Consider the following 11,457-nt stretch of genomic DNA (forward strand, 5'->3'; position numbering starts at 1 on the left):
TGTGAGGGTTCGGCTGGGCCTACAACGGCTCCATTTTCCTTGTGTCCTCCTTCAGCTTCTTCAACTTCTAGACCAGATATGTGTGTGCTTAGCTCTGTGACAAAGTGTCTTAGGCTCTGCAGGACACTCATGACATCAAGATCAAAGCAACAAGTACTGATATGGGTTTCAGTTCATCCTCTTAAGTTCCACAGTGTTCTTGTCCTCCCCCACTTTATTATACCCATCTTCCCTTCCGAACTGCTTGCCCCGTGGACTTCAAGCTTCAGCATCAGGCACAAAGGCAACTACCTTCCAGAGACAGCTTGACTACATCCCACAATTGTGTAATGCCAGATCCCTCAAAGAAATCTCTTTATGGACAGATATATGTCCTTATGGATCTGCTTCTCTGATTGAACCCGTGACTGATACAGGCACATATAGATGGGCCACACACAGAGAAAACCTATGACACCACAAACTGCCCCTGAACTTAGTGAAGTTTTTCCAAGAATATAATTCAATGAAGAAAACCCCAACAAATTTCCTCATTGGAAAAAATTTAATCTAAACATGCAGTGTCCATTATGAGTGTCCATTATGGGCAAGTCAATGATGGAAGACAGAAAATGTCTAAAAAGCCTGCTTTCCCCTAAAGAATATATTTATTGTTCAGTAAGGGAGATAAGGCAGGCATGCAAAAGATAAAATTCAAGGCAATATATAAGCCTTGCAAGAGAGGTTCAAAGTGTTGTCAGATTATTTTTCCCACCAAGGATCCAGTATCTAACAGTGTATACAAATGACCACAAACATCTTAGTTTATCACCTCCAAGTATATGTCTACTGCTCTCAATTTTTCCAAAGTGTATATAAACCAGATAAAACAACATCCTAAGTAGTCACATAAAAGGTTATTTATTGCTGGAATAGTGCTCTTACAGAAGAGTTGCCAGGTTGGGAGGCCTCCAAGGCCAGGGGCCAGGGGCCAGCAGCCAGGGTGCTGTGTCATGTGCATTGGGGCCTGGTAAGTGGGTTGAGCGGATGGCCACGTCAGGGCACTCCCTGCTGTAAGCATGTGCTCTAATCCCAAGGACTACCAGCAAAAGGACTGATGTTAGACCCCTGGTAGTCAAAGGCTACCTTAGAGGAAAATCCAAGACAGAGAATGTGGGGATCGGGGGTGATTCTTTCCATGACAAGTGATCCTTTGTGACAAAAGCCTTTGCAGCAGAATTCATTTCCTTTATGGCACTCAGCATGGTTTGGCATTCTAGCTGACTGGTAAGATACTTGGATTAATGTCAGTCTCCAATAGTAGTCGATCATAAGCTCCACAAAAGCAGCTGTCATATCTCTTTTATTCATATCTAAATATCCAGTATGAGTGCAGACCCTGGCATGTAGGAGGTTAGATACTCAGTAAATGTTTGTTAAATGAGTGACGGGGGGAGGTAATTAGGTAACTAAAAGAATAAGTGATAGCAATGACCTCAGACAGCCTAACTCATTACCACCCAAAGATATGCCTGCCCTGATATCAAGTTTTGGAAAGTGTGTATAAATCAAAGAGGACAAGATCCTAAGCAGTCAGGTAAAGTGTGATTTACTGTTCCTGGCTGAGCTCTGGAATGGGGGTTGGCACAGAGGCTGAGGTGAGTGCAGGAGAGAGGTAACTAAATTCCGTCTGGAGGACTTCAGGAAAGACTCACTGCAAGTGGTAACATTGAGGCAGAGTCCGAAAGAAGACTAGGGCTTAACTCTGCGAAGAGGGTGCCTTTATGTGGCTGCATTACGGGGCAGGGAGCATGCGGTGCTAACGGAGAAGGTAAGAATGAGCGGGGGGTAAGCAATAGCATCTAAGGCAAAGGGAACAGCGTGTGCAAATGCCCAGTGGTGAAAGGATTGCTGACAGGAGAACTCAAATAACCCCTCTTGGCTGGTGCAGGGAGCGTGCGGGGCAAGTGTTGAGAGATGATACAGGCGGATCAGCAGGGGCTAGGTCATGAAAGGTTGTGAATGCCAGACTAAAGAATCTGGAATGACGCTCAAAGACATTCACAGAGTGCGCTTTATTTACAAAGATACCATTTTGTTGGTTATACACCAGGGATGACCATCAAATGCATGAAATAATACTAAAATGCAGTACTGGTAGAGAAGATACCATAGTTTTCAGATACAAAACTGGAACATATGGACTGACAAGGGAACAGTATAATAGGAATCATGATCATCGTGGAAAATGTAGAGCATTTGGCTGATGTGTGGTTTTCCTGTACTACATTCAACAGACAAGGGATTCTGAGTACAAAGCTGAGTACATCATGTGCATCTGCTGAATAGTAATTCCTAGTATGTTGAGGATAAATAGACATTGTTCTTATCTATTAAAACAAGGTATCTGCCAACTTTAGACAGGTATTACCAGTGAAGTGTCCGCTATGTGTAAAACACAACACTGGACCTCATGAGCAGAGAGTGGAAGAAAAATATGATGCCAAAAAAAAAAAAAATAGAAATCTCATTTCTGCAGGGATGGAAATACTTCCTTCTAGGACAGTGAATCCAATTACTGGGTAACTTATGAGAATACAATGAACGGGGCAGGGGAAGAATGTAAAACATTGCCAAGAGAAATGGTGCAGGTGTTTCATAAAAATTTACCTAATGAATAAAACATATCAGTTAAAAATAAGAATCAGTTGCTTCAGTTTTGGAAATGTTTACCTGTATTAATCCAATCACAACTGCAAAGCACCAGAACTCTGTTCTAAAATGCTTTGCATGTTTAACTCATTGAATCATTACCACAAATCTATGGAGTAAGTACTCTTATGATTTCTTTTTTTTTAGAAATGAGGGAAGCTAGGCTCGGAAAGACGAAGTCATTTACCCTGGGTCACACGGCTAATGAGGGCTTCAGCCCTCATGAACCCAGGGAGTGTGATTATTATAGTAGGAATCTCAGAAAAGATTCTGCTTTAGGTTGAACGCCAACAGGCAATAGAACAGAGCACAATAAAAAAAAAAATAACGTGGAAGTTCTTAAAATTTCTTTTTTTTATTAAAACTTCAGGGTATTGCTGGACACACCAGATCCAGACAGACCTGAGATGGAATCTCATCTCTGCCAGGAATTACCTGTGTGAGCCTAGGGAAGTCACTTGCCCTCTCTGGGCCTTAAAGTAAACCTGTAAAATGGTGGAAGGAGGAGTGGAAATATGATATGGGTTTGCCTGGTGGCGGTAGATCTGAAACACGTTTTTAAAAATGCTTTCAGATTATTTCAAAAGAAATTTTGCTATTCCAGGCGCATCTTACCCATCAAGTATGGAAAGCACATGCTTGCTTCAACTTACACAAGTGCACTGTATGTGTAGATTGTGTAGAGTGATAGTCTTTAATAGGAAGCGCAATCTATGAGGTACAGAGGGCCCGGCTCAGATGCGAGACCAAAACCATTTTGTTGGACATTAGGAATATATTCTAATGCCGTAGAGTTGAATTGGGAATTATGCCCCTGAAAATCAAAGCGCAGAACTCTTGGTCAAAAGACCTGAGACCAAGGTCCAAGTTTGGCCGCTTCCATTTGTGAGGCCTAGAAGAATATTTATGGGTCTAGGAATACTGGGTTCAAGGGTGAGGGGATCTCAGGCTGCCTCTCCAAGGGCAAAGGGGCCAGGCAAAGTGGGCTGGGTATCTGTGGGTCCAGAACAATCCAAAGAACCAGAAGGAATCTAGTTGCTTTGTGACTATTCGTAACTGGAAAAGAAACCATTGTTAATTAAATTTCAGAGAAGCCAGGGGCACCTGGCTGGCGCAGTCCATAGAGCACTTGACTCTTGATCTCAGGGTCATGGGTTCAAGCCCCATGTTGGGCATGGATCCTACTCAAATTTTAGAGAAGCTGGAAATGGCTTCCTGGCTTATCTGTATCAGGAGCTCAAGGACCTCTATTCCCGGCTGCTGTCCTGGAGGAAGCTTCTGCTATAGAAGAGAACTCCATCTGGAGTCTGCAAGGGTTCCAAAGGGCTTGCAGACAGACCTGGATGGGAAACCAAGACCTGCCATTCAGTAGTTGTGTGCCTGGGGACACATCTCTCTAAACCTCAGTTTACTTCTCTGTATAATGGGGAACTACTAAAACGTGCTTGCCTGTGTTTTTGGAAAAATGAGAAGCTTCTTCTCCAGATGATGTCTGGGAATTGCTTTTACAGAAACATTTACAGATGATATTCGGGAACTGCTTCAAAATATTACAGTTTGTAGGGAAAGTAAGCGAGGACATAGATTAAACAAGATTGGCCAGAAGCTGATAATTACTGAAGCCGAGTGATAGGGACACGGAGGGTTCATTATGCTGTTCTCTCTATTTGTGGAGAGGTTTGAACCTTCCCATAATGAAATGTTTTAAATAATGAATAAAGCAAAGAGATCGAGCTCTGGAGTTCCAACTAGGTTTGATTTGGGCTCCCGCCTCTAAGTACTGGGCACGTTAATTAAGCTCTCCTGAGCCTCAGCCTCCTCCTCTGTAAACTGTGGGAAGTAATTATTCCTGCCTCACAGGGTAGCTGTGGAGATAAAATGAGGTTATGCGTATAAAGGATTTAGTAGAGCATCTGACACAGAATACCCTTTCAAAGATATTAGCTACTACTGCACCATTGTTGTGGTCGTTTTTGGTGTTACTGTTATTAATATAGGGAGGGCCAAAAAGAGCTGTTGGCATGCCGTAGGTGTTTAATGGATGGTATAGATCCTGAGCTCCTAATCTGGCCAGAGGCGTTGAAGTCTCCCACCTGAGTAAGAACTCGTTCTCCCTTAGTGGAGTGGAGCTGTTATAAACGTTCAGAAATTTCCATCCAAGAGCAGGACCAGCTAAGTAGCCTCCAGCTGAGCCAGGAGAGCCTTCCTCTGTGGAGCTTCTGTGAGCAGGAGGTGGTTGGAGATTAAAGACAGCTGGAGACAGGCAGCGCTACCCGGGGTTTCACTCACAGAGGACCAGAACGGTCTCTCGGGCCTGGGAAATGGACTCAGCTGGGAATCTTTTTTATTTTTTTTAAATTTTTTAAAGTAATCTCTATGCCCAGAGTGGGGCTCAAACTCATGACCCTGAGATGAAGAGTCGCATGTTCCATTGACCGAGCAGACCAGGCGACCCCGGAGATCATTTTCTTGATAACAGTCTTCTCTGACCTCCCCTCCCAGCTTCCTACTACACTGGGCCTAACTCACAGTAAAGTGCTCAGTGCAGGTTAGTCAAATGAATGGACCAGAGTAAAAGAAATCAAGTTGCCAGAGGCCAGACACTGGGTCAGCAAGCTGAAGCTGGTTAAACAAATGCCTCCAGACTCAGGGCGGGCTTGCTTGCAGAGCCTGGGGCTGGCCTAGCCACAACGTGGGGCACAGTGCTTCAGGGCAGGGGGAATCAAGTATGGAATGAGAGAGCAGAGCTTCCGGCACGACGTGAACGACCTACTTGTCTTCATGCCTCACAGAGGTACCACCAGCTTGAACTTGCATCTATCTGGGGGGTGGCTTCCTCTGCTCTGTCCAGACACATTCGGGGTGGAAACTCTCACTTGTTCAACTGGCTTGCTCTAATTGGTTGCTACTTGCTTTTGACCCCAGGCTTATTAGAGCTCATTAGGACTCTATTAACATGGCAATCAGCCTATGTAAGATGTTACGTATAGCCTTTTAGAGTCAATGATACTTCAAAAACTCCTATTTGAATTCATTTGGGAAGTCTCGTGCCTGGGATGAGGAGTAAAGAGCTTTAGCCTGGAGCAAAGGTTCAAATTCAAGTAGGGTGGCGTTCAACGGGTGGGCGAGCGGTGAGGTGAGCATAGGAAGAGTTGAGGTGGGATTATGGAGAGTCTCGAGCATTTAGCTGAGTGTGGACTTGATCCGCAGATAGCGGTGGGCCCCCCGGCTACTTTCTGAGGAGGGCAGTGCAGTGATCAGACCTATGATTTAGGACAGTAGCTCTCGCATTTACCTAACCATATTCGATTCATCTTCGAATCATCTTAGAATCTCACCAAAAGGCAGAATTCCCTTGCTTTGCCCCTGAGATTCTGATTCGGCAACTTGGCAGAGTCTGGGCCAGGGAATCTGCACCCTTAAGCAAACACATCACAAACACTTTCTGAGACCACAGGTCCATGGTGAAGTTTTGAGACGCAGTTTCAGGAAGATGAGTGCGGCGGTCAAGAAACAAGCTGAGGACAGGAGAATAGGAAGACACCGCCACCATCCAGGTGTGCAGTGTATGGAAATCTGACTTTGATACATCTATTTATCTGTACTAGTCGGTGCTGAGGGTCCTTACTTAAACTCCCTTCCTAGCAGTTCAGGGTTGCAAAGCCTAAATCTAGCTCTTTGATTAAATTCGTGAAGTCTTTACCATATAACCCCAAGCACCTTGATCCTGTTCTAGCTAGTTTCAGGGACTCAAGCCCTCTCTGGGGTCTGAGAAAAAACCACTCTTGCATTTGAATTAACCCATGAAAAAGCTGGTTAGGGTTGGCTCCAGCCGGCTGGTTGGGCCCCATTAAGTTATGGTATAGCCCTCTCTTTTAAGACTTGACCTTTCCGCTCAGGGCCTCCTAAGTCACGTGAAATCCAGGAGCGCATTTTCAAGTCACAAAAACTGTTAAACTTTTCTTAGGCCCAGTTAGGCATCATTGAATCCTACCTACATTAGTGAAGTCACAAGATTTAACCAGGCATAATGAGAATAGCATTTATGCAACTTTATGAGATTTGATGAGGATTATTGAACCTTGTCCTGCCCTGAAGGCAACAAGATCAAAATTTAGCAATTCAAATGGGAATAGGAGCAAAGTATTCTTTTTCCTCTTCCTTTTTTAAACAGAAGCCAGCTACCTTAATTTACAACACTTGCGTGGGCCCTTCGTGACTGCTAATCTTATAAACTAGTATTGCTAACTTTTAATGGGTTTCCTCTCCCTCCTCCCTCCCAGGTGGCATATACGCATTTTAACAGGGTCTTCTGGACAGGCTGCTGTCACCCAGAGTAGACTTGGAACGTGGGAATTCTAGGGGCCCACCTAGACCTGGGAGGGAGGCAGCTAGACTTCGGGGGGCCTCTCATATCTCATGCAAAGAGGCCCACGCTGCAGCAGTGTTGGGTGGAGAGGTGGGTGGGGAAAGAAGGGGGCTGGTGGTGAGTCATCCTTGCCTAACTAAGTGTAATGAAGTAGGTCCCAAATGATCCAGGGACATCAGATAATTCATTTGCGTTGCTCGAGAGAGCAGCAGTGACTCACTTGGCCTTTTGTGGATTAGATCTTTCAGAATGCTCCTGTCGGGAGCTCTATTCAGAACTCAGAAGCAAACCTTAGGATGGGTCTTTATATATTTAATTATGTGACAATTGTGAGATATGTATTTTATATTTTTAGAAAAGTTTTAAAAATTAGTCACAGTGGGACATACACTACTTTGTGCTTATTTTCTTGCCAATATTTTCAATTCTTGATCTCAGAGTCAGTGTTCAGCTATTAAAAACATGGGCATTCTCAGACATCTAGCCTTCATGCTAATGCCAATAGTCACGATAATGCTAATACTAGCCAACACATAAAAGGCTTATTCTGCGTCAGGCGCTGTCCTAATCGCTTTACAAATATCACCTCATTTGATGCCCACAACAGCCCTCTGAAGTGGGAGCTATTATTTGATCCATTTATAGGGCAGGAAACTGAGGCATAGAGAGGTTAGGGACTTCCCCAAGGTCACAAAGCTAGCTAGTTAAGTGGTGGGGCTGGGATTCAAATCCAGGCAGCATGGATCCGGAACCTATGCTGTCAACCTACAACACCGGCAGCAATCGTTTTGGGTGCTTAGGGGTAACCATCCACTGTATTCCAGGTTTGGAGGGAAAAGCATGATACGCTGTTGAACTTAAAAAAAAAGGGGGGGGGTAATCGAATAATGAGAATGTTGTGGTTTCATTTTGTTATCAATATTATATGTGTGTGTGTGTGTGTGTGTGTGTGAGAGAGAGAGAGAGAGAGAGAGAGAGAGAGAGACAGCCAGCCAGCCAGCCAGAGAGACAGAGACACATAAAGACAGAGAGATGGGGAGAGAGAGACATTAGATTTGAATGGTAATAAGACAAGGAGATCTGGAAGAAATCACATAATTACACTAGTTATTTTGAGCGAGTGAGAGTTGTGTAGGTAATTTCACTTTTTACTTTACATACCTTTACTGTTTTAATCCATTACAAGGATGTGATTGAACACACATACTGAAGAACTAATTAAGCTTTTAACTATACTAACAGAGTATTTGAGAGAATCCTGAGAGAAAAGATCAGAATCTTCTCTGTTCTCGGGCTTAATGCAGTGACTTTCATGTAATAGGTATTCAATAAGTGTTGTTTGCCATGTTGTGTTATTGGGCAGTGTGTCATTTTTATCACACCCCTCGATTCTCTCAGACCCTGGGCTCATTATAAACTCTGTCAGGATTTCACTATTTAGGACATTTCATTGTTCTTTAGCACAGGGGTTGCCCAGTTTTTTCTCTCATGTCATGTGAGAGCAGCCAGAGGAGATATGGAAAGAAATGGGCGTGGCTGAGCTCCAATCAAATTTTATTTACAAAAGCAGGCGGCAGGTGACATTTGGCCCCAGGTTCACAGTTTGGGGATGCCGGCTCTAGCCAGTCACAAGTGTCCCTGGCCCTGAAAAACAGCTGATTTACTTTGTCCTGAGGATACTTTTCTCCCGCAGTTCTGAGGGCTTTGCACACTTGTGAAGGTGTGATTGATGTATTATAAATTTACTTTGGGATTTTTCGGGTGTTGATGTGATTCCTTTGATGTTTAAACCTGTCAGGTCGCCTCATTCTTGCCGTTTGACAGATTAGGATTGTCTTATTCCACTGTCCCACTAGATGACACTTGGGGTCCCCATACACTGCGTCTTGTCATGCTTTTTACAGAACACCCAGTTTTTGTTCGTTTGCTTAGTGGAATCCCTAGTGAAGATGAGAGAGAGGGGACTCTTCCTTAGGACAGGGCAGCAGAGCCGTGGGCTGCACGGCAACCCCCCGCCCCCAGACCACTCTGTTGCTTTTCTGCATCTCAGACATGGGGAGACGGTGGAGATCTCAAGCCTGTCGTGTGATGCCTTCGTGCTTCTTTCCACCCCTCGCAGAAGGAAATCATCCGCCCAAGTGTGAAGGCTCTTTCAGATCTTCCACCCATTGCCTCCCCTCCTCCACAAACATAGTCCATTTGGACATGGTTATAACTCCTATTGAGAATCCTCCGTCCTTAGGAACTGGGCCAACCAGTTTTTTCTTCATTATGGTTCCTCTCTGGGCAAACTCAATAGTCCATTTCCTTCTAAGCCAACCCTGATCTTGTGCCCTGAGGCATAGATGGTGCAGGGTTTTCCTTTTTCCCCACTTCAGTAAGAGTGCCCTGCTCTCCAAGAGTACCCTCCTCAAGGGAAAAGGGAAGCAACTTTTATTTCCTATTTCAAATTCTTGGCCTCTGTGTTCCTGTTCACAGTTCCACCCAAGGAACTTACACAATCAGGACGATCGGCCACCCGATGCTTGCTCAACAGATAGCCAATAGGCAAAATTTTCTAAGTATGAATAGTTTGCAAGCTAAATAGTTAAAGCCTCCAGATTTGTAGCTTCCTTCCCCTCTAATCCATGCAACTGATACCTAAATTCTCTTTGGAGAAGGGAAAGGGTAAATCTGTAAATGGTTCTGTAACCCGAACCATAAATTTGTTCTGAAAAATATGTACCTTGCAAAAAATTAGATCATATTATATTCATAACCTTAAAAACCAATACTTAACTGCTTACCTTTAACCTCTATCCTGCAGACATGGGATAGATAAGAAATAAAGGGCCCGTTTTTTTTCCTTTTTGCATGCTTGTAAACATGCAAGTATCTAATAACATTTATGTGAAAACTCATACGTGTTTCATTTGCATAAAGGACTGAATGTGTGAGTCTCCCAAATTCCTATGTTGAAATCTTAACCCCACTCTGATGGTATCTAGAGGTGGGGGCCTTTGGGAGGTGATTGGGTCAGGAGAATGGAGCCCTCACGAATGGGATTAGTGCCCTTATAAGAAGAGGCCAGAGAACAAGCTAGCTACATTTTGCCATGTGAACATACAGCAAGAAGTCAGCCATCAAATGGAAAGAGGGCCCTCCCCAGAACCTGACCATGATCTCAGACTTTCGGCCTCCAGAGTTGTGGGAAAATAAGGTTTTGTTGTTGATAAGCCACCCAGTTTATGGTATTTTGCTATCGTGGTCCACACTAAGAGACATAGCAAACCTTGTCTTTCCTGGACAACTTTGTGTTACTCAGAAGAGAAGACAGGGTGGACTTCCAGAAGGAAGCCCCCAAAGCTAAGGCCATTTTTAGTGTGATAGATCAGAATGGGTTATCTCATGTCCAACACCTAGTGGCCGAGAGGGAAAAAGGAAACTCCTTGAGAAAAGAGAATTCTGTCCATGGTGTCGCAAACTTGAAATCACGAAATTACTCAGAGTCTGTAATTTAAACTTTATTTCATATCTATTGTTAAATTACACAAAATCAGCAAATGGTCTGTAAAGCTACACCATTGGACAGATGTTTACAGTTGAAATCATGGGATTTATATGATAATGACAAAAATGTGTATTTATCACATCCCTTATATACAATAATTGGTATAGACAGAGAAAATGCACTTAATCTTCACAAGCCATGCACACCACGACAATATAACACAAAATGTTTTTTCTGTAACAAGCTTTTCCACTGGCTCTGGCTTCGTCCTGCTTTCCAGCAGTACCTATCAGTTTTAAGAGCAAACACTGTGAATCGAAACTAAACAAAATTGAAATAACCACAGTGATCTACAGGATCTTTATTTTAAAAACACAACATACACAAAATCGTTTCACTCAAAAACACGTGGATTTCAAGGCGTGTCTGGGTTTTAAACAAATTCCTTTCGTTTTTTCAGTTCTCCAAATTCCCAGGACTGCAACACTGTTGGACAAAAGAAACTTTAGATACAGTGATACAAGCTCAGCGTCAAGCACATTTACTTTCAAACCCAAATACTCAGCTTCTTGTCCGGCTCGTGGCCATAGTATTACAGATGAAACTAGATCATGCAGATAAGCAGCAGATTGTACAAGATGTGACTTTATCATCGCACTTCTAAGCATGTCGCTCCTGAAAACATAAATGCCACTTCCAAGTGTCTTGCTAGATTCACAGCAGGGGGTGAGGGTTAAGTCCTTACAAAAGCATAGCAAAACCCATAAAATGGAAACTTCCCAGAATCCTGATGCTTGCCAGCACAGTGGGGGACGTGCTCCTTCTTGCTCTGCTCGATTCATAACCGATACCTTAAAAGTATTTGTGCAGAGACTTAACAATATGAAATCACTCTCCTCAATGCATA

This window comes from Acinonyx jubatus, chromosome X (genome assembly GCF_027475565.1).
Source record: "Acinonyx jubatus isolate Ajub_Pintada_27869175 chromosome X, VMU_Ajub_asm_v1.0, whole genome shotgun sequence".
In the NCBI taxonomy this organism is placed as follows: domain Eukaryota; kingdom Metazoa; phylum Chordata; class Mammalia; order Carnivora; family Felidae; genus Acinonyx; species Acinonyx jubatus.